At 60.6% G+C, this 22,296-nt stretch overlaps 1 protein-coding gene and 1 long non-coding RNA gene across 4 annotated transcripts in view; one reads left to right on the top strand and one right to left on the bottom strand.

Annotated features, from left to right (window-relative positions):
- KIRREL1 (kirre like nephrin family adhesion molecule 1) overlaps window positions 1–22,296 on the bottom strand; it is a 100,077-nt gene that overhangs the window by 47,478 nt on the left and 30,303 nt on the right. The window lies entirely within an intron of this gene.
- LOC147572235 (uncharacterized) lies at window positions 14,709–16,528 on the top strand. Its single transcript, XR_015245889.1, has 2 exons — window positions 14,709–14,869; window positions 16,115–16,528. It is a non-coding gene; the product is annotated as an uncharacterized LOC147572235 (long non-coding RNA).

Genomic DNA, 22,296 nt, shown 5'->3' with positions numbered 1-22,296 from the left:
GCGCTACGACGGGAAAACAGGATTAAGTTCTGGGTCTTCTGGTATCCAAGGGCGTCCTCCTAACCTCCGGGCTGTACCGCCTCAACGGCAACGCGGCTGTGCACAGGCGAGCCGCCCCTCGGGGCCTCAATGTCTTCACCCGCGACTGCCAGGACCAGGCGGATAGAGGCGGGCGCGTGCTTAGCCGTCCAGCACGCTGCGTCAGAGGCAGGTGTTAGTGGAGTGACTTGAAGCTGCTCTAGCCCTCTGTCATCCACACCGAGGCCCGCAGTTCGCCTTACCCTAGTTGGCAGGGCACCTTCCCGCCCCTGGGAGGGGATCCACGCAGCCCACGTGGCCACAGCCACCGGGCACGGGCTGCCAGGGGCCCCGGCGCCCCGTGGCACCCCACGGCTGGTCTCGGTGGCAGCTGGGGGGAGCCGGCCAGGAAGCCTCACCCTGTTCCTGAGGCTCACGGCCCCCCGCCCGGCCTCCTCACTGCCTCTCCAGGAGGCACGTTTTCCGCTGTTTCCTCTCCTCCCTGGAAGGCGGGGACCCGAGAAGGCAGAAGCCTCCCCGGTGGCCCCTGCAATTTCACCGCGATGAGGTGCCCAGGCACGGGGCAGGCGGCAGAGGACAGTGGCAACAGATTCAGAGAAAAGGCGGGAGCCCTGCCCCCTGGGGTCCCCTGGACTGTCAGTGTTCCCAGACACGGAGGCCTTTATCCCTGAAAGGGAGCGGCGAGGCATGAAGACAAAGGCCGTATCTGATCCTGGCTGGGGCGAGGCCGTGGGGCAGGGGGGAAGGGAGTGCGCAGAGGCCCGGGGCAGGGCGGAGGCAAACAGGAGGACGGGGCGGCCCGGAGTCCGCTTGCAGTCCTCCCCCCGTGAGAGGAGCGGTGCCAGCTGGTGCCCTGCCTGTGCCCGTGTTTGTTTCAAAGGCGCTTTCCACGCACTCTCCCCCCGTGGATCTGCACGCAGCTCGCGGTCTCCCCACCATCCTCCTGCCTGCACGACGAATGTCAGCCCTTCACAGGACACTCGGCAAGGCAACAGGCCCGCGCACAGCCCGTCAGGAAGAAGGGGCACACGAGCTGACCTCGGGTGGAGGGGACTCTGTGGCGAGGCCGTGTGCACGGGTCCAGCCGGAGCAGGGCCCGGCACTCGGGGGACACCCAGAGAACACTGCTGGCCGCTGTCCCAGTGGGTGGCCCCTTGCACACGGCAGCGGCTTCTGTCCCCAAAGCACCTGGAGGGAGGGGCCGCCTCCCCTATGGCAGCACGTGGACGACCGAGGCCCAGCTTACAGGGGGCACCATGCACAACCAAGGACACAGCCTGCTGCCCGTGTTAAAGAACATTTGCGATGGGGCGCCTGGGTGGCGCAGTCAGTTGAGCGTCCAACTTCAGCCAGGTCACGATCTCGCGGCCCGTGAGTTCGAGCCCCGCGTCAGGCTCTGGGCTGATGGCTCGGAGCCTGGAGCCTGTTTCCGATTCTGTGTCTCCCTCTCTCTCTGCCCCTCCCCCGTTCATGCTCTGTCTCTCTCTGTCCCAAAAATAAATAAACGTTGAAAAAAAAAAATTAAAAAAAAAAAAAAATAACATTTGCGGCCCCCCGCCCCGCCCCCTCAAGAAATGGGAAGCAGCTGGGGGGCACGGGGGCCGCCTGCCCCCCACCCTGGATGCCCTCCTCACCTGGAAGCCTTGTTCAGTTACCATCTGACTTAACACACACTCACTCACCTGTCCCCGAGGAAAGGCCCTACCACCACTGTCTTGCCCGGACCTCACCTCTTCGGTCTCTGGTTTATGAAGAGCTCTCTTCCTGTCCCCGGCCCTCCCCCCTACCTCCCGAGCGCTGGCCGCGCTGGGCAGTGCAGCAAGTCCTACGAGCCTCTGTGAAGGCCCTGGGTTCCCAAGAGGAGAGGCCCGCCCCAGACAGCGGAGGGGAGAGCCCAGACTCCCAGCCCGGCCCACAGCAGTCTCCCCCTGCTAGATCCCCGGCCTGCCGTCACCCCCCGCGAGGGGCCGTTCCCTAGGGGGCCTGGATCTCCTCCTCCCCTCAATCTTTGCCTCAAATCCATGATCAGTTCCAACTCCAAAATACTTTTCCTGAGCGTCCCTGGTTCTAACTGGCACTCTGTCTCCTGGACAATCTCAGTCCCAGGACCGCCTGCCACACCGTGAATTGTCGGTGTGAATGACATCTGCACGGAGGAATGCCAGCCTTGTCCACAGCCTTTCACTGGCTGTCCCCACTCAGGCTCCCTCCAACCCGTGCCTCTCTCCAGAGCGTGTCCTCTATTCTCTCCCTCGGGATCCTACCTCACTCAGCTTTGTAGAGTGCCTGGCACATAATAACTGCTCAATAAGCGTTTGTTGACTGACTGTTGGTCATCACCCTGCTGTCTCTCCCCTCCTCCACACCTCCTTCTGGCTTCCACGTTGCCCCCCCAAGTTATGATCCCAAAACATGAAATCGAGTCCATAACTCACTGCTTTCTAAACTCCATTATGTCCTTGCTGTTCACGATACGATTCAAAATCTTTAGCTGGACACCCAAGGCCCTTCACAGCCAGGCCCCCACCCCCTTCCCCGCCTTGCCTCTGGCCACCCACCCCCAGCACGCAGCAGCCCTCCTTCTCTGAAGCGGCCCAGTCCCTTCGGGGTTGGGTTAAGGAAATGCTGAAGCGATTATCCCCTCCATCTCTGCTCTGAGCTCAACGGCCTCCCCCACCGTGAAGCCCTCCAGGCAAAATGAGCCACTCCTGTTATACTCGCCCAGACAGGGGAGGGGGACCCATATTTATGGGGCACTGATGCTGCTGCGTGATCTAGTTTAATTCCTCCTCAGTACAGTGTTGGAAGACAGACGTTAATCTCTCCACAAACCACGGCTCAAGGAGATCACAGAACCAGTGAAAGCAAGAGTCGGGATTCGAACCCCAGTCTGTCGGACTCTGGAGTCCCTGGTCTTTCTCCTCCACCCCACTGCCTCCTACCTCCGTTATGAGGCCTCCTTGCTGTGTCTACGGCACGCGTCGGTCTACACCCCTGGTTACACGTACGGCTACTCAGATCTACGTTTCTGGAGGCCAAGCCCAGGAATGGGCTCCTACAAGGTCCCCAATAAATGGTTAATCGAACAGACACACAAGTGAGCGAAAGGAGGCACTGAGGGTTACATCACTCCCCAGGCGTGAGCCGCGACGAGGGACTGTCCGGAGGAGACCCACCTGGGGGACCCCGCCTCCTGCTCCCAGCATCAACCGGATGCTCTCTTCGGAGCTCTGTTTTATAAGCAAACCAACAGCCCTCAAGGAGACGGCATGGTTACCGAAAACCAAACACCAAACACATCAAAACAAACCACGAAACATAACAACAACATCCACAGGTGACAAGCACGGCTCCTACAAAGAACAAGACAGACACATCCCTCGCCTTCTGGGACCTGCCTCTGAGACCCACACCACCAGGGGTGGTAACGCCAGGCCGCTCGGCAAGAAGGCCTCAAAACAGAAAATCGATACGGTTGGCCAGACTGTATCTACAACCCGGGCCCGTCAGGGGACACGAAGGGGTGGGGGAGGCGAGGGGAACAATGCTGAGGCACAACCCACCCCGAGCCCCTGTGTCCAAGAACAATCGGGAGGCAAACCAGCCTGGTGAGCTGGTGTGGGGCGCGGGCCGGGAGGTCCCTGGCATGTGGGGACGTGAGCGCACGCTCGTCCCGGCCCCCTCGCCACCCCCGCCCTCCCCACCCCCCTCCCCCTGCGCCTCTCGCGTCTCCGGCCAATGCTGCTAATCGTTTTCTCCACTGGCCAACCGGTGGGAATGAGGGGCGTCCAGCAATTTTAGTGCTGGCCATCGGATACGGAAAAATAAAACGGGGACAGAGCTGCAGGGTCAGGAAAGGGAAGCCCGTTTCCAAGCGATTTTCCCTCCTAATGCTGATCCGTCAGGGCTCGTCATGGACAGCCCTACTGCAAGCAAGACACAGCGACCGCCAGCAAAGTCCAGGCATTCATGATGCGAGGCCAGGCAGGCTGGGCCCGCGGACGGTGCTCGTGGAATGGCAGGGCCCCGGTGTTGGAAGGGACGGTGGAGGTCACCTTGGCCAACATGCTCCTCAATCAGAAGTCCCCGGTCCAGTGTGCCCAGCCCACGGCCCTCCGGGCTCTTCCGGAAGCCTCCCAGGCCGCGGGGCTTGCTGCCTCGTGAAGCAGCCCTTCTCATTCACTGGACGCTCAGGTTGTCCAGAAGTTCTGTCGCTTCTGCGACGTCCACATCCATCCCCCCGCCTGGCCCTCTGGAGCCGGTCCGCACCGGCCGGACCTACTTCGCACGGCTGTTGGAGATTCCGAAGTTACAGCCGCGAACGCACCATGTCCCTTGGGGTGCTTCTATCTAGTGGGCCAGTCTAAGGCTTCCTCCATGTGACACGGGGTGCTCCCTCTTCCCCAGACCCTGGGTGCCCCGTTTGGGTTCAGTCTTCCCTTTGTGAGATCTCGGAGGGCCGAGCGCGGTCTCTCCTAGTGCCCAGGAAGGCAAAGCTGCAGAAGGACCAGAAGTTGGTTACTTCCAGTATCACGGCCCCTGTTCCTGGTTGGTCTGCTTAGCGTCCTGTACCTCCTGCCAGCACGTCCAGCCGGCTCCCTCCAGCCACACCAGGGCAGCCTCATCCGCCTCCCCACCGCGCATCTCTGGGGCCTAGAACAGCGCCTGGCACGTGGCAGAGACAGGTAAACATCTGCCGAGTTCACGACCACGTGGACTGAGGCACAAGCCTCGGCTCACACATGGCCTCTGCGCAGGCCTCTGTCCTCGGGCTCCATCATCCGCCCCGGGAAGAGAGGGCCGGCCTCCCGCCCCCGCCAGCCAGGCAGATGGGGGGGCCGGTAGAAGAGAGCCTCCCGGGAAGGTCTGTGGGCACAGAGCCAGGCCACGACTCCACCAGAGTTTCTGAGCGGCTGGCAGGCCGGTCCTGCCCGGCGTCTAGCTGACACAAGAGCCCGGACGGTTTCCTGCTGAGGCAACGGGGGTGAGGGGCAGCCGGCTCAGCCGTGGGCCCTGCAGGGGGGAATCTGTGCTGGACTCCGGGGACAGATGTGGGGAGGACGGGAGACAGGCCCCCACTCTGGAGACCGTGTTTCTGGAACGCTCAGGATGACAAGCCAAAGCTACCTGGGAAACCAAAGTGGGGCCTCAGGAGCCCAGGTTCAGTAGAGGAGTCCTGTGAGCTTACAGAGTGCTTCCTGGAGGAGGGGGCTGCAGACAGGGTTTGGAACGAGAGAAAGGGCTGGAGAGCTAACCATTTAACATAGCGCTTGCTCATTAAACACTGGAGCATACTGGGCACCCTGCTAACCTCTTGCGGACACCAGTTCATTTAACGCCCACAACTCCAGGGAAGGAGATATGAGGGAGTCCTTCCATAAATGGAGAAGCGGAGCTCAGATGTGACATAACTTGGCTAAGGTCCTATAACGCAGGGACTCGAGCCCAGGTGTTGAAGACCCCATGTCAGAACTTGCTGCTGCCACGGTGTCAGCGGGTCCCCAGATATCAGCGGGTATCATGGCACCAGTGGCCCCCGGGATGCCATGGCATCTTCTGGGACTTCCGTCGTGGGAAAGCCAGCTCCCACAGCAGAGCTGCGACTGTGTGTAGCCGAGGCCCCCTCGGAGTCCAGAGCCCGTGGAGGCTCACTGCAGACCGGCCACGGCTTCTCAGAGGCACCTGCCGAGGCTGCCAGCCTTCTGAGCCCTCCCCGCGGCCTCCCTGCTCCGGGCTCACAGCTCTGCCCCTACAGCCCTCCAGCCACCCGGCTCCCCCGCTTCAAGCTTCGACTGGAAGACGCGAGAGCCACCACCCTCCCCTGACGTGGGGGGCATCCGCCCCAGTGGCTGAGCCAGGCCGCACCGGCCCCGGCCCGTCACCGAGGCTGTGGCTCATCTGGAAGAGTCCGCACCACTGCCGCTCCCGAAACACACTCGTTCTCGCCCCTGGGGGGCCTGCCCACATGTGGACGGGCCCAGGAGCCTTTCCAACTGTTCTTGTTCTCTGTGCCCCTTGCTTGGGCTGAGGTGCCCCCCATACTCCAGGCGGAAGCCCCGACCCGAGTACCTCAGAGCGTGACCCATCGAGGGCCTTTAAAGAGGTGATTAAGGTGTATGAGGCCATGAGGGAGGGCGCTAGCCCAATCTGACGGGTGTCCCGTGGGAAGAGGAGGTGTTGGGGTGGGCCCACAGAAGACAGACCACGTGGGTTCACGGGGAGGAGGCAGCCGTCTGCCTGCGGCACAGACACCAGGTCCGCTGGCACCTTGATCTTGGACTTGCAGCTTCCAGACCGTGAGCAGATGAATTTGCGTCCCAAGCTACCCAATCTGTGGGGCTTTGGTGTTTTGGTTGGTTTTTTAAATTTGTTTTTACTGTTTATTTATTTTTAAGGGAGAGAGACAGAAAGAGACAGAGTACCAGCAGGGGAGGGGCAGAGAGACAAGGAGACACAGAATCCCAAGCGGGCTCCAGGCTCCGAGCTGTCAGCACAGAGCCCCATGTGGGGCTCGAACCCACGGACCGTGAGATCATAACCTGAGCCGAAGTCGGATGCTGAACCCACGCAGCCACCCCTGTGCCTCCCCGTGAGCGCAGCTTTGTGACGATGGCCCTAGCGACTAACACGGCCCGTCACCAGGGGTCCAGGTGTGAATTCAGGTTACCCAGTGGAGTGCCCCGCTGCCTGGGCACGAAGCGCATGACATCCCGAGCCCCCTCGGCAGCCTCGCGGCTGCCCAGGATGCCACCGGCTGATGCGCACGCCCGCGCTCTGTGTTCACCCCTGTGCCCGTCCCAGTAAGTTAGGCAGAAAGTCCGGAACAGTGATTCATAAACGAATGGATTGGTAAATGTTCTGAGTCCCCCTCTTCCGGCTCTGTGCTCCAGGGGGCGCCGTCTACACTGTCACCATGGACACCCCCACTTTCAAAGTCCCCAGAGCCTCCCTCCCGCGAGGAAAACGAGCAACCCGGAGCACTTCCGGCGATCCCGGAGCACTTCCGGCGATCCCGGAGCAGTTCTGGCGATCCTGGAGCACTCCCAGCGATCCCGGAGCACTCCCGGCGATCCAGGAGCCCCGACTCTGGTGCTTCCCTTAGGGAAGCGTCCGTCCGCACCGGGGTGTCTACGGTGGCGGGGCTGGGCGGACGGTAGCCTCTGGGCGCAGAGACCCACCTGTGCGGCCCCAGACCCCTGGCTCCGCGGGGCTCTGTGGGATCCACACCTACGGTTTGGGTGGCAGCAAGTCTCTTCCGGGGACGTCCCCCCACCCCCGAATCACAGGCCCGGCTGGAATGCAGACGGTGCTCCATCACCCAGACGGCCCAGTTACCGCCGATGGCCCCACGGTCGCTGCGGAGCAGGAACGGGCCTCCCTCCCTCCCTCCCTCCTCAGTGCGGTTCCCTGAGGCCAGAGAGACAAAGACTGAGGAACACAGCAGGGCTCAGATGGGTCGGTTTGATCCCACCTCGACCATCACCTCCCTGGGCCTTCGCACCTCTTCCAGAAAAGAGAATTCGTCATTTTATTTAACAAGTCTCCAGGAGAATTAAATTAAGTGGGTCAACAGTAAGTAGGATACCTAGCAGAGTGTCTAGTGTGGGGTAGGACCCACTACATACTCATTCTGTCCCTTGGTTTCCGTCCGTGCTCTGTATCTGCCCTCCCAGCGTGAAGGCCGGGGTCTCCTGCGTCCCTCCTGGGACCACCACCCCCGCCCCCCACCTCTGGTGCATGGAGGGTGCCAGACACCGGGCAGGATCCCGAATCCTGGCCTCGGGCCTTCACCACGGGCAGGTGCGCGCCAGCATCAGGCATCTGGACCTCCCTTCTCCGTGACACTCGCTGCCCGGGGCCCAGTCCCCAGGGGGCCGCTCTGAACAGGTTTCCTCCCAAAAGACAAAAGAAACTGACGGATGGTCAGTAACTGATCCTTGCCAAGAGGCCGGGAGGGCACCTGGAGAGCTACCGGCCAGGAGGCCGGGCCCGTGGCTCCTACCAGATCCCGCTGCAACTCCCCGATCCAAAACAGGATCCCCACCCAAAGAGCTGGAAGAAAAGGATGTAAGGAGGACAGACAAGACAATGGCGCAGGTGCACACACACCCTCCGTCACACAGAGTTCAGATAAATGCTGGTCGGGTAGCAGACACCGAGCAGAGGCGATCTAAACGCTCCTGTCCCCAGCGTTCCTCGATTTCTTTCACCCATACCCGGTGGGATAAGAAACCAAGGAGTGATGTGCAGTTAAGCGGCTGGGCAGCCCCCCGTGACCTGAGAATATGTTCACACCGGCTGCGGCACGGTGGATCCTCCACGAGGACCTCCTTCCCTCGCCCCCGACTACCTTAGTAAGGGACTAACAGAACTGGCAAGGAGTAATCACCCCTGACATCTGACAAACAGCTTCATGATTCAGAAATCATCGTCCTCTTGCTTTTAATTTCTGAACCATAAAACTCAGCGCTAGGAGGCCGAATGTCGGAGGGGTTCGGCGAGCTCCCCAAGCTCCTACAGCTGGTGAGAGCACACTGTGAGTCTGATCGCACCCCGCCTGGCTTCTAATACATGCAGGTCACAAGGGAGGGACACAACCTCACGTGCCTGTGGCTTACCTGCATGTGCACACACACCACAGAGTAAAACGTCCAGGTGACCAGGTAACAGAGACTGGACAATTACCTTCTGTTTGGGATGCACTCAGGATCCTATCGGAGCTTGGGTTTCAGGGATACAGAGGTCAAACCTGAACGGGATCATTCCGGAGCCTATCAGAGCTTGGGTTTCAGTGACACAAAGAAGGTCAAGAACTTGGGTACGAACCCGGATGGAAACTGTCAGAGAGGAGCCTGTGGGCGACTGAGGCATCCAGAATCAAAGAGGAGAAGGAGGGAGAAGAACCTCATGTTGGCTCCACGGGCCCCAGTGACCACGTGTCGGGAGCCAGACAAGAGTCTGTGGCCGCGTCCCGCAGCGACGGGCTTCCAGACGAGGCTCAAACATCTGTGCAGGTGGGTAGCGATGGGGACCAACACAGCGGGGACGTCTCCCGCACAGGGTGCCACAGGTGCCGGGCGGGGGCCCTCTCAGAAGGGGGCACAGATGTCCTGCCCTAGGTTGGGGATGTTTCGTAAAGAGAGGGGTGCCCAGCGAAGGGGTGCTTTGTGGACGGTGGGGGGGGGGTCTCGCTCCAGGGTTGACTATCTGGTGCTAGAGAAGGACAGCCACAGCTCGGCTCCTCTCAGACCAGCCGGGGGGGGGGGGGGGGGGCCTTGAGCAGACCTCCGGTCCCACTCTCCATCCCCCTCCTCAGGAAAGTCTTGCGCCGTCAATGCCCTCTGACCCCACGAACCCCAGAGACCACGGGGAGGGGGCTCCACGTCCCTAGCAGCCTGTCGCATCGGGTCTGATGCACCCTCACGGGAGCACGCACCCTGGGCCGGGCCGTGGGGCGCTGGGGAGTCGGGCCTGCCCTCGGGGTGCCCGGCAGACCCGCCCCAGCGTCCACCCACCCTCTGCACCCCTCCGGGCCGTGTGAGCGCGTCCGCTGAGGTCTGCCCAGCTCGCCGTCCCAGCCAAGTGCTTCACAGTCTGTGCCCATTTTGTCCTCGTTGCTCGGCGTCAACAGACTCCGGGCCTCGCTAGTCACCCCCCTGGAACGGGACCCTGCCCCCCAGTTCTCTCCACGCTGCCCACAGAGGGCGATCAATACCAGGGACTCACTGCCAGGCCACAAAGTGCTTCCAGGTGTCGCCCAGCCATCCGGACGCAACAGGTATTTATTGAGTACCTACTGCATACCCACGGAACGTGTAAGCAAGATATACCCGGTCTTCTGACCAGAAGACAAACGGTTGGCTCTAAACGATCGAGGGCTCACCCGCAGTGAGAGGTGGCGAGGGACGGCCCAGGGAGGGTTGGAACTGAAGTCACCTGACTGGGGTGGCCTCTCCATCCCCACCCCGACGACCCAGCCCTAGGCCCAGACACCAGGGAAGCAGCAAACAACACGATCCTAATGGTGTGTGTGCACGTGCGTGTGCGTGCTGCAGAAAGGGACAAAGAGAAAGCGGTGAGAAGACAGAGCCGCAGAAGGACAAAGGTGTCTGCCGTCACAGAAGCGGTGCGGAACTCAAGAGAACCTTCCTCCCTGTTATTCCGTATTAGGGTAGACATTCTACCGCCTGCCTCCCTTACCGCCTTCATTCCCTTCTCGTTCGGGGGACCCGAAGCACAGAGCGGGCTTGTTGATTGGTCTGGGTTTAATTCATCTGTGTAATATCCCTGTTCTGAACGATGTCTAATTAACACTTTTGTTGGGGGGAATAAAACCTCCCGTGATCATTAATGAGCGGGGGAGGGGAGGGGACGCTTGCCCAGGCAGCAGCGCGGGTCCCACCAGGCGGCTTGGGGACTCTGTCTTCCGGTCCTCTTAACGAGACGCGTCTTCACGATGGGATCGCCGCTCACCCTGGCCCAGGCCAAGCAGATGGCACTGAGGTCTGGTGACAGGATGCGTGACGCTGTGTGAGTCGTGCTCACACCCAGTACCGGGGCCTTGATTCTGGGTGCGGGATTGGAGAGGGGCTGGTGGCCGGATGGCCTCCACCCGGCAGGAGAGGCTCCCGGCCCAGGCCCGGGGGCGGGGAAATTCCAAGTATGAAGCTACCTTCTGCGTTTCTCACTCCCTCCAGGCCTTGTGGGGGGTAATGCATCTTAGATTTGTTTATGCTTTCAGAGGCTGCAAAATGACTTAATGGGTTTTTTTAATGTTTATTATTTATCTTTGGGGGGGGAGGGGCAGAGAGAGAGAGGAAGGGAGAGGGAGACACAGACTCCAAAGCAGGCTCCAGGCTCCGAGCTGTCAGCGCAGAGCCCGACGCAGGGCTCAAACCCACAAACCGTGAGATCATGACCTGAGCCGAAGTCAGACGCTTACCCAACTACGTCACCCAGGCGCCCCCAAAACGACTTAATGTTAATTGACAACTCTTTGGGGAGAGAAAACTCGAACCCCAAGGACGTGTCCAAGGTCACGAAGCTGAGATACACTGTGGCGGGGAGCAGAGACGTGAAGTCTTCCGGCTCCAGAGCCCTGGGCTTCTCATGGAGCAGATGGTGTGCGGGCCGTGGCTCTCCAGAGGGGCCCCACAGAGGACACAGAGGCCTGGGATGGATAGTTTGGGGATCCAGTGGTAGAGAAGCCACATGAAATCTTATGCGTGGGTCTGGATGGCATGGGATGGGGGTGGGGGGGGTAGGGGAATCAATGGCGCTCCATAAGATTCTAGAAAGATTACAGCCCCCAAAGCACAGGACGCAGCAACGGGGTCCACTCTGACCACAGCCTACAGCGGGAAGTGGGAGCCGGGCTTCCGGCTGGGTGACCTCAGGTAAGCCGTTCAGCCTCTCCGGCCTTCAGTGTCCATTCCTGAAACACAGGGATGACCACAGAGCGATCCTGTGAGGCCCAAAACGTGGCTGGGAGACAGCCACGGGAGAGAGATTTCACCACGTACCCGTCTGCATTTTTTTTAAATTTGGTACCACGTGCGTTACATGCTAAAAATAAAAAATGTAAAAAAACTTCACAAAGACACATGACATCATCGGGTTACAGAGCGCTTTACACACAGCCTCACCTCGCTCTCTGCGCAGCCCTGCGAGCTACAGATAATTCTCCCAACCGCATACGACAAAACCGAGGCTCGGCAAAGTGCACATAAGTGGCCCGATGTCACGGATGTGACTAAATATTAGCAGGTCTAGGATGAAAACCCCTATCGCTCCGATTTTGAAGTTGCTGTTGGGTTTCTCTCTCTCTTTCTCTCTCTCTCTCTCTCTTTCTCTCTCTCTCTCTCTCTCTTTCTCTCTTTCTCTCTCTCTCTCTCTCTCTTTCTCTCTCTCTTTCTCTCTCTCTCTCTCTCTCTCTCTCTCTCTCTCTTTCTCTCTCTCTTTGTCTCTCTCTCTCTCTCTCCCTACATTACAGGTGCTCATTCCATCTCATAAGGGCTCAGCGATAAGAGAGAAACTTGATGGGCGCTGTGGGACAGTGGGACTGTGGGACAGTGAATCTTACTGCCGGATGGTGACGTTTCCCCATCATCCCCTGAACACAGGACGCCCGTCACCACCTGCCTTACAGCCAGCCCAGTGCACGCTGGCGGCCGGAAGGGGTACGCGCACGCGCGCACGCACGCACGCACGGACGCATGCACACACGGGCTCTGTGATAGCAAGATGAGCAAGAATCGGGGTGGCTGCCGAAAACGCAGCCCCGTGGCCTTCCGCCCCACCCCGAAAACGCGCTTACCCCCGCCTTGCACAGTCTTGTAAAGACTGTGCTGTCGGCCCACGTTAGGGCGTTGTTTTCACTCTGCTGTCTACACGGCCCTGGACGGGCTCATCCACGTCTGCGCTTTGGCTGAGACGGCAGGCCCTGGAGGGCAGGGACTGGCCGCACGGACCTCATACCCCGCACCCACGCCGAGCCAGACACAATCATGTGCTTAATAAAGGTTGCAGCAGATGACCACAGAGATACAACTCCATTATTCCAACTTAAAGAGAGGCGAGCCCTCCGGGCAGGGCAACTTTCAGCGGACAGCGCTGGGCAGCGGAACGGGCACAACCACCTGGACAAAGCGCGGATCTGCGTCCTCGGCCCTCCCCGGCGCCACCCGGCTCCAGAACAGAAGGGTCCCCTCTCGGTGCAATGGGGACGATAACAGCCCCTTCGCGGGGCGGGGGTGCAGTCAAGCGAACGGGCTGAGAAACGCTTAGTGAACAGAAAAGCACTATGAATCTGCCGCTCAGGATAAAGGAAGAAGTAAAAAAATAACAACCGAGCCAGCGCCTGGGATGTCCAAGCATCCGGCGCCTTATTACCAGGAATGCCTCCCGAGCTTTCCATCCGCAGCAGCGGAAACGGTCTCCTTCACCTGATCCCCTGGGCCTGGCGGAGGGCCTGGCCCATCCCGGCGAGCGGGCCGGCGCACCAGAGAACCTTGCGAAAAGCTGGCTGCTTCCATGGAAGGTCGCTTTGCACCCACCTTTGGGAGCAGCTGGAGAGAAGGGAAGAAGCCCAGGTTCTCTCCCAATCCCGTTATGTCCCACTAAGCCCTCTAGCCATCCTGGATGGATCACAGCACACCTCACACGTTTCCCCACATTGGGGAGGGTTTGTTCCAGGCATAGACGGACTAGTGCAAATGGCCACGCGGCTGTGGACCCCGGGGGGGGGGGAGGGGGGGGAGGGGGGGGACGACCTGAGCAGCTACAAAGCTGCCAGGGTCAGTCCTGCCGGGGCTCTGAGCCTGCTTTTCATGAGGTGAAGGTCCAAGGCTGGTGGTGGGGTGAGAAGGCACCCCAGGACGGGGGCATGTCCCAAGCCTGAGCCACTAGTAAGTGAGCAGGTGTTGGGTGGGGACCTGGAGGGAGTTGGGGGGACAGGATGGAGGAGCAGAGGAGTGAGGAGAAGCAGTACCGGTGCCAGGAAGTAGGACTGGCACAGGGGTGCGGTGGGGAGGTCATGGAGGTGCGGTGGAGGTGGGGGTGTGGTGGGGAGGTCATGGGGGGTGCAGTGGGGGGTCGTGGGGGTACAGTGGGGAGGTCACAGGGGTGCGGTGGGGAAGTCATGGGGGTGCACTGGGGAGGTCACAGGGGTGCAGTGTGCAGGTCACGGGGCTGTAACGGGGAGGTCGCAGTGCTGGCCCCTTTGACGTGGTCTCTGGATGATCATTCCTTCCCCGGGGCGCCCCCACTCTGTGTCTAAGACTGAACTGCTGTCACTTCTCCCGGACGCTCAGGCTTGCTGGGCACCTGGACAAAGGCGATCTGCCCTCACTCGGAGCTTCCTGGCTGTGCTACTCCTCGGCAGGTTAGCACCCACTGCCTTGCTCTGGGATGATACGAACACACTGAGGACCTACTATGTGCCGAGTGCTCCCCATGGATCTGGTCCTCCCCGCGGCCCCATACTCGGTCACATCATCCCCATTTCAGAGAAAGGCCTTGGAGTGAGGTCATCGGCCACACGGTCTCCAGGCCGGACACCCGACCCCAGCCCCAGACGCCCTGTCCTTTGGACGAGTCGCTTAACATCTTTGTGCCTCAGAGTTCCCCTCTGTAAAATGGGGACGCCAAATACCTACCTCACCCCCGGTGCCACTGTGAAGGCCATTAACGAACCAGGCATAAATGCACAGCCATCACTTAGAAAGGTGCCGGCACACCACTAACTGAGGCTCGGAAACTCGCCCAGCACCCGATATGCTACCCAGCTGGGGTGCTAACCAAGTAGGTCTGACTTTATTTATTTATTTATTTATTTTTTTCATGTTTATTTATTTTTGAGACAGAGAGAGACACAGCATGAGCAGGGAAGGGGCAGAGAGAGAGGGAGACACAGAATGCGAAGCAGGCTCCAGGCTCTGAGCCGTCCGCACAGAGCCCGACGCGGGGCTCGAACTCACGGACCGCGAGATCATGACCTGAGCCGAGGTCGGTTGCGTAACCGACTGAGCCCCCCAGGCGCCCGTAGTCTGACTTTAAAACCCACTCTCTGTCCATTTCTCCAGACTGTCCCCATCTGCGACAAGTCGGGCTGGGTTAGAACGTGCTCAAGAGACACGGGTGCACTCCCCCCCACCCCCCGCTGTCGCCCCAGCCCCTAGAGGCCGTTGGACCGCGTGAGCCCTGACAAGTCAGGCCAGGGCGAGCGTGTAGTAGACTCCGCTGATGCGTCACCCGCGTCAACCCGGCAGCACAGGAGGAGGAGGATGCTGGGCCTGCCCCGAATTTGCTTCCTGCGCCTTTGAGATTTGGAGTAGGTGACGCTGGGCAGGGGGCCGGTGGGGGGGAAGGCCTGGGGAGAAGAAACCCCTGCCAGCAGGCAGCTCCTTCCTCTCCTTCCTCCTCCTCCCGTGCTTTGGGCTCCGCGGCTTCTCCAGGAGGCCGGCGGCTCCAGAGTGCCAGGCGGGGGTAGGGGCGCCCCCGACACCTCCCGCACCACGGGGCTGCATGCCACCCGTGCGCGGGAGGCTGGCGGGTCCCCGTCTGCCATCGTCTGCCATCCTGCCAGGTCAGCACCCCTCCTGTCCTTCTCCCCCTCCCCGCTGAGCGGGGAGAGGGAAGTGGGGGCCCCCAGGTCCCCGCTGTCTCCGCTCTCTCCTCCAGCTACACTGCCCCCATCTCCCCATCCCCTGCTTCCCTCGCTCCCCCATTGCTTCTCTGGCCCCTCTGCACCTCCCTCCGCATTGTGCTGTCATCCTGTTCCCCCCCCCCTCCCCCGCCTCCCCTCCCTTGGCTCTCCCAGGCCTCTCCTTGTCTCCTGACCTCATTCTCGGGCCACCTGTCCTTCCTGCTCCTCCCAGCCCCCCGTCCCTGGCCCCAGGACCCTATTTTCTTGCCTCTCTTGTTCTACGCCTCTCCTTCTGCTCCCCCTTTCTCCCCAGCCCCCATTTCTCTCTCCCCTCCTCCCACCTGTTCCGGCTGGTTCTGCTCCTCGCCCACCCCCACAACTGGTGCCTCCATCCAGGGAGAAAGGCTCTGTACTCTGAGGGGTCTGTGCCTCCCTTCCTGGTGGGAGGAGGGAATGGGTAGCTGGGGGGAGGACGCTGGTGCGGCGCTCAGGACCACAGTGAGTCCCCACCACTGGGACGGGCCGTCTGCCAGCCATACCCGGGCCGCCCACGGCTGCGGAAATCTGAGGCAGGACCCTTTTCTGGTCCGGTTTCCTTAACTGAGGGCAAGCAGTTCCAACCTTTGAGGGCCTCTGCCGTGCCACTCTGTCCCAAAATTGCAGCTGGCAGCGAGTGGCCTCCAGTTCTGAGGTCAGGGAGGATCCTGCCTCAGAAACATCTGGTTCCCTCCAGCAGGTCCATTTGTGGTTCCCTCTATAAACCAGTATGCCTTCAGGTAGCACCATCTGCTAGCACTGGGCCCAGAGACCGCACGCTCTCCCCCACCGGCTTCCCCAGTTCCTACACTGCTGTTCACAGCGTCTGTTCGAAACCCTTGGTCTCCACTTCCTCCCTCCCCCCCGACTCACTCCTGCCTCTGTTTCTCCCAGGGGACACCGCACAGCACGATGCCTCTCCTAGCACAATAATTTAATGTTCCTTTCCCGTGCTTCGAACACTGCACTTCCTCCAGGAAGCCTTCCCGGATTGATTCTGTCTTAAAGATGGAGAGAAATGATTTCAGTTTAGAGGACACAGAGCCAGAGCCGCTCAGCGCATTGCCTGGCCCAGATGGAATGTTACCGGCAACGCTGTTGTCCCCGGACTCCTCGTCCTGTGCCCGTTCCCTCGTCCCCGCTGCCTCCCCAGTCCAGTAGGGAGAACGGATGGTCCAGTGTGGTGGCCGGGGATTTCCGAAACTATGCCACTCCGTCTCAATCGCCAGATATCCTTCCCTGTGGTCACTCTCCTCCCACGTCTGACACAGGTGTTGTTGGTCTCAAATAAAAAGTCACTGAACTGTCGGGGCGCCTGGGTGGCTCAGTCGGCTGAGCGTCCGACTTCGGCTCAGGTCACGATCTCGCTGTCCGTGGGTTCGAGCCCCGTATCGGGCTCTGTGCTGACAGCTCGGAGCCTGAAGCTGCTTTGGATTCTGTCTCCCTCTCTCTCTCTGCCCCCCGCCCCCCGCTTGCGCTCAGTCTTACTCTCTCAAAAATAAACATTAAAAAAAAATTAATAAAAAAAAAAAAGTCACTGAACTGTGTGCTCCTGGACGTAGGGAGCCCTACTGCGTTCCTGTTTCCCCAGCACCTAACAGCGCCTGGCACCCAGTAAGTGCTTGCCAAACTAAACCTAACCGAAAGGAGAACATTCTGTTGACCGGGTAGTCCTGCCGAGCCCCCACCCTCGGTTAGAAGGTGACGGGGTCTTCTGTAGCCCAGGGTCAGAGCGGAACCCTACCCCCTGGGCCTGGGCCCGCCCCCACCAGGCACTGCCCCTGGGGGCACGGCTTGCACTTCTTGACCCTTCCAGACAGGGAGGGCCAGGCACAGCCTCCCAGGCTGCGGACTCACCACCCTTGGCCATCTTCATGGCTACGGGCCAAGCCCGTCGAGAGGAGAGAGCAGAGGCTCCACGGGCTCCATGGAGGACTCTGGGAGGCACCCGTGGACCCTGACATCACCTAAGGTGGTCGCTCCTGGGTCCTCCCGGCCCCTCCTGGACCAAATCCTAGGCTTCTCCCCACCCACACCCATGCCAGGTACATGCAGGTAGGAGTCCACAGGGGAGGCAGCAAGCTGGCCAAGGCCCGTGCCCTGTAGCAGGTGCATTTCCACTGTTCGAGCACCGGGGTCCCGATGGGGACAGGCCAGGGAGGAGCCCAGGGGAGCAGCGCTTGCCTGAACACTTTCACCTTCTCCCTTCGGATGCATCTGTTGTGAAATCTGCGCAGGAAGGCCTCGTGGGTGGGGGGGGGGGGGTTAAGTCTCGGGCGGGGATTTGGGCGGCTGGCACAGGATCTGGGGCAAGTCCTGACTTCTGATTGTGGCGGGGGCAGGGCGGGCGGAGCCGCACCCCTACAGTAGAGCTCCCGGGGTGTGTGAAGGTGGCTCCCTAAGGAGTCCTCAGGCACTAGGTGCAAATTGAACGGGGAAACTGAGGTCAAGGAATGCACTGGTCTTTAGCTCTCCTGAGAGTTAGGAAACAGCTGTGTGGCACTGGGCAGGGCCCATCCCTTATCTGGTCCCTACTTCTCGCAATAGACCCTTCCAGAACTGATGCCCAGAACACAGTGAGGGTTTAGCACAAGTGAGATGACTAAATGGAGACAGTGCTGAGACGTCCTTCTCCCCAGATATTTTTTCCACACCGCTCGTATGGTCTCATTCGGAGGACAATGGCCCCTTCGGCCTCCCTCCTGCTTTGTGTCCCCTCACTTCCATATGCCCGGCAATCTGCACGCAGCTTCTTAAACTTCATTTCATTGACCACTTCTCGAGAACCCGTAAGAGTGGCGCACCTCGAACCCAGGCGCACAGGGCTTCCCACGGCGCCCCTCCTCCTTCCCCACCGCACCCACCCACACGCCGGGGTGCTTTTTTTTCTCCCCTGGCAATCTACGCACGTCCCCTCCTCCTGAGCCCTGCTCCAAACTTACACCTTTAAGGAAACCTGGCCAAACCAGCATCATCTATCACCACACCCCGTATTATTTCCTGCCCCTTCCTAACGCCTCAGCTGCTTATGTACGTATCCTAGTAAGTACAGGCATAATTTACCCCTGAAACCCGAGGAGGGAACAGAAGGGACTGAGGAAAGCCCCCTTTCATAAAGTCCACTGCACCTGCCATGCCCACACAACCTCAAGGGGCCGGCTCTCGGTCCCCCAGGTCAGGGACAGTGGTGAAAAACATAATCCTTTTACATAGAGACACCCAAAGCTACAGCCAAAATGAACCTCTGCTTTTACCTAGCCCGACTTCCTCATTAGGGGAGACTGAGGCCCAGAGAGGTTAAGCAACTTGTCCCAAGCCACACAGCTCACTTAGCAGTCAGGAAGGAAACCAAGGTGAGGGTAAGGCCTCGTGCATCCTTTTCCCAGCTGCTGGAATTAGCCAGACCCGGGAGTGATCTCAACGTTGTGGGGCCAGCCGAATTCTGTGTTATCGGGGCAGAATCCGCATTAAAGTTCAGGAAGAGACCTGTCTGGTCTCCCAGAAAAGAGATCTGGTAACAAAAGGGGACACGCAGGTCTCAGGAAGAACTGAAAAGATTTTATAATCCGGTCCCAAGAAAGTGCAACAGTCCTGGGGCAAATCCAGACACAGCGCCTCTGACTGTGAGTTTTTGGGGGTTTTTGGACATGCCTCCTTGAGGCCAGCCGCACTGGCCATTTTTAGGTTGGCGCTGAGGGGGGACCCCCTCCTCCCCCTCCCCCTTCCCAGGAAACCCCCCTGCCCTTCAAGGAAGCCCCATCACCCCCATCAACCAGTTATGATGAAAACACTCCCTCCGCAGCTCTCAGCACCGGCTAGGAAAGGCAGTGGGGCGGATGATGCACGAGTCATTTCTTTCGGCTTTAGAAAGCATGATAATGAATTTTTAGCAGCACCTAATTATGTTCTACCGGAGATAATATTAAAACCCTGTTTGCATTCTCCGAGCAGATATTAAGTGCCAGTGTGAGAAGCGGCTAGGTTAGCTGGCAGAGGAACGGGGCTCGGCACGAAGGCTTGGTCACCGGGACCCGCGCGGCGGACACACCCCACCGAGCTCCCCCCCGATGGTCGCTCGGCAAGCACTGTGTGCGCTCTGTGTGTGAGCGCGTGTCTGGGGGCGTGTGACTGTGCGTCTGCGGGAGAGAGAGAACGCGTGTGTGCGTGTGAGCACGCATGTCTGTGTGAGTGTGTCCCTCGGAGCGTGAGGTGTGTCTGCGAGTGGGCGTGTCTGTGACGGTGGGGCGCGTCCGCGAGAGAGTGGGAGAAACGGTGTGCGGGCAGTTGTGCACACGCGCTTGTTACTGTGTGTCGGTGTGTGTGTTGCACGCTTGTGTGCGCTCGCGGTGTGGCAGGCCTCATTCCACAGGCCCAGCTCGGAGCAGAGGGAGGGCCACCAGGTCCCTGCCCTGGGAGGGAGGGGGGGAGGGCGGTCTTGAGGTGGAGGGGGTGGTCGGTCTTGGGGGGGTGGTCTTGGCGGGGGGGGGGCGGGCGGTCTTGGGACAGTTTTGGCGGGGGCGGGGGGAGGGTCTTGGGGTCTGCGGTCGGTCTTGGGGCAGACAGGTGGTCTTGGGGGGACAGTCTTGGCGGGGGTGGGTGGTCTTCGGGAGGGAGTTTTTGGGGGGCAGTCGGTCTTGGGGGGACAGTTTTGGTGGGGGCGGGGGGGTCTTGGGGAGGGCAGGCGGTCTTGCGGGGGACAGTCTTGGCGGGGGCGGGGGGTCTTGGGGGTGGGGACGGTCAGTTTTGGGGGGCAGTCGGTCTGGGGGGGCAGTTTTGGCGGGGGCGGGGGGGTCTTGGGGAGGACAGGCGGTCTTGGGGGAGGGACAGTCGGTTATGCGGCCAAGACGGCGGGGCCTCCCAGCCTCACCCCGCACCGGCAGCCCATGCGCCCGGGAAGTCCCGGCCCCCCGCACTGGGTCCCGGGGCGCCCCCACCGGGGGGCCGAAGGCCCGGGGCCCCTCGGCCCGCCCTCCTCGTGGGCCGGCGTGGAAACTGCAGAAAAGATGGAGAGAGGCCGCCCTCGGCCTCCCTCCCGGCTCTGGGCTCTGCGGTTACGCTCGGCAATGATCCTACGGGCCTGGAATCCGAGGAATTTCCTGCCCCGCGCTCCCTGCGAGCCGGAGAGGGACCCGGCAATTAGGCCTGGACTTTCCACCCCTGCCTCCCTCCACCCAGGCTCCGAGGGGCCCTCCGCCGCGCCTGGGAGGGGTCCGCGGCCCTGACTGTCCCCACGGGGCCGCCCTCGGCACCCTGCCCTCACCCCCCCTGCCAGCCACCCAGGGCCTCGGCCAAAACGTGCCACACCCTTTCCTCCACCCTCTCAGAGCCCGTAATAATGCGGGACACACACCAGACTCAGCTGCATCTGCCTCGGGATCATTTAGTCTTTTTGCGCCTCTGTTTTTGCCTTCTTTTCCTTTCTCCCAACCCAGGAGCCAGGGGCCACCGGGCACCTCTGCTCTTTCTTCCTCCCCATTCAGGTCTGCTGCTCTTCCCCCACCCCCCTCACCCCTGCCTCCCTCCTCCTTCCCTTCCTCCTCTCTTCCTCTCCCTCTCTCCCCCTCCCCCTCTCCGTCTTCCTCTCCCTCCCCCTTCTCTCTCTCTTCTCCCTACCTCTTTCCTTCCCCCCCTACCTCCCCGGCTCCCCTCCCTTCCCTCCCTGCCTCTCTCCCTCTCTCTCCCCCCCGCCCCTCTTCCTCCCTCTCTTCCTCTCCCTGACTCTCTCCCTCTCTCCCCGCCTCTTCCTCCCCCCTCTCTCCCCCTTCCCTCTCTTCAGGATGCACTGACTTGTTTCATCTGTGCCCTTGTCCCAGTATGATAGGAAAAGATAGGACAAACCAGGCAGAGAGGGAAAGGTTAGGACCTGAGGTGTCTGGGTGGAGAAAAACATACTTTGGAAGCCCCTCCGGCGGGCGGAAGGTCCCTCTTAAGAATGTAAGACACCACTTACTCCCCCTCAACAATCAAAATACCTAACTAAAAAAAGTAAACCATAAAATTTATGTGCTACGAGGGACAGGACGACCACAGTCTGAGTCCTCACCCAGTGGAGTCCAGCCAATCAGGAGTGGCCCACCCAGCGCCCAGCGCCCAGCGCCATCCGGCCAGTAAGGGAGGCACCTGAGAAGGACCGGGGGGGGGGGGGGGGGGGGGGGGGGGGGGGGAAGGGAGGGACAGCAGCACCTTGTAAAACAAGGACCCTCGCCTCCCATCGCGCCTCCCCCATCGCGGGCACTCACCTTCGAAAGCCCCCTCTCTGCAGAGCGAGCTTTCCTACTCCTCTGACTTGCTAAGACCCCAACGTTCTGTCTGCTGCTCACTCTGTCTCCTTCGTTCCTCGAAGCGGCGAGACAAGGAACCCTGGGTCCTGAGGTCAAAAGTCCTGCAACATGCCTTTGGGGGCTCATCCCAGGATAGCCACGCTGTCTAGCTATACGGAAAGAGCAGCTGGCACCCCTTCTTTTCTTTCCAGCCTGAACAAAGCTCTCAGACCAAACAGTGGGCGCCCGTCAGCCAGTTAAGAGGGAAGAGTGTGGTGGCCATTCTCCAGTCTTGGGGGACAGGCTCCTTGGGTGTCCTCCCAGCTGGTCCCCCAACACAGCTGGGGACGTCGGTGTGGCGGAGCCCCAATTCCCTTTCGAGAAGAACGCCCAGATGCACGGACTCAGCAACCGAAGGGTCCTGATCGAGGCTACTCTTTGGTGGACGCCTGAAGGCCGTCGGCAGAACCCGGTCCCTGACCGCCCGCTTGGGTGTCGGGTGGAATTCTCCCCTTTCCGTCTTGGCCAGCCTCTCCTTTTGGGAAATAGCGGGAAAGCCCCAGACTCATCCCTCAGATACCCTTCTAGGAGTGATGCGGGTGACTTCCGAGGCGCCCTTCTCACAGGTTTCCCAACTACGGTGGAAGGTGGCCCCCTGCTTCCATTTCCAACCCTCTGGCATGGCTCACCTCCCAGGTTCCCATTTTTTGGAGTCTCGTTTTCATTTTCAAACGTCTGCTGCGGACTTACCCCGATGCCCTCTGGGCTCAGCGCCCTCCTCCTGCCCTCGATGCCCACGGGGGGATGGGAGAGAAG

The sequence above is a fragment of the Puma concolor genome, chromosome E4 (genome assembly GCF_028749965.1).
Source record: "Puma concolor isolate L17-30 chromosome E4, mPumCon1.1.hap2, whole genome shotgun sequence".
In the NCBI taxonomy this organism is placed as follows: Eukaryota; Metazoa; Chordata; class Mammalia; order Carnivora; family Felidae; genus Puma; species Puma concolor.
Note: the sequence above shows the minus strand (reverse complement) of the source record. Positions and strands in the feature narration are given on the sequence as shown.